This window comes from Phodopus roborovskii, unplaced genomic scaffold, assembly GCF_943737965.1.
Source record: "Phodopus roborovskii unplaced genomic scaffold, PHOROB, whole genome shotgun sequence".
In the NCBI taxonomy this organism is placed as follows: domain Eukaryota; kingdom Metazoa; phylum Chordata; class Mammalia; order Rodentia; family Cricetidae; genus Phodopus; species Phodopus roborovskii.
The window spans coordinates 51183362-51184618 of record NW_026126433.1 but is presented as its reverse complement, the minus strand read 5'-3'; positions in this window follow the sequence as shown (position 1 = coordinate 51184618).

Here is a 1257-nt window from a genome sequence, read left to right as displayed (position 1 = left end):
TGACCAAATCTCAAAATTAACTAAAAATAAAATTAAAAAACCCAAAAGCTTCACAATGAAGCTAAGTACATATTGCTGGAACTGCAAACAAAATTCAGCTCTAATATTCATGGGAGCCAAAGGGGGATGGGAATGGAAAAGGAATACAAATACAGATGGGAACTTTTTAGAAATTTACTGAGTTACATTTAAAGTCCCCACAAGGACTGTCCAGGAGGGAGCAGGTATTGTGAAGCACAGAGGACACCACAGCTTGCACAGACACCATAGCTTGCAACTGAATCCAACTGCTGCTCCAGGAGCCATGCAGAACAGGCCATGTGTGGCATGACTGGAATTCAGTCACTTCAAACAAATGTGTGTTGACAACACACACCCAACAGTAAAATCAGAGAGGCTATCAAATGTGGGGAATGGCACAGACTGGTGAAATAGCCCCAAATCACCACCAGAAAAGGCTCACTGTCCATACCAAAAGCATTTTTTAAATGCCCAGGGTGACAGACTAGAACAAACACATGCTCACACAGACACAGACACACAGACACACACACACAGAGAGAGAGAGAGAGAGAGAGAGAGAGAGAGAGAGAGAGAGAGAGAGAGAGAGAAATAAATATTTAAAACAGTCAGGCAGTGGTGGTGCACACCTTTACTCAGCACTGGGGAGGCAGAGGCAGGCAGATCTCTGTGGATTCAAGGCCAGCCTGATCTACAGAATGAGTTCCAGGACAGCCAGGGCTACACAGAGAATTCTCAGCTCAGAAAACAAACAAACAAACAAACAGTTCTTTTATTACAACGAAAATTCCTTAAATCAATGTCTCGATCTTCAGTTTCCTTTGAACACTGACTTTCTACCATGTTTGAATCACATATGAAAAATGACTCCATTAATTCTCTTTTTTGATTAGGCCTGGAGACTACTTCATGGGAATCTAATAGATTTCTCTCTTCACTTAAAATATTTTTAACCTTTAGAGGAAAGAGATGAGTACAGTGAGAAGTAAGCACCCTTTCTTTCCTGTACATGCTAAGTCTAATATGAAACAACCATTCAGTGGAAAAAGCCAGCACACACATCATTGTAATATTTTCACTTAGTAGGGACTATGCAGAGTACTGACATTACACTGTGTGTGTGTGTGTGTGTGTGTGTGTGTGTAGTGTAGTGTAATATATTGTATACTATATATAGAATAAATAGTATAATATATAATATATATATATAATATGCTAGCATTTATACTTTACACA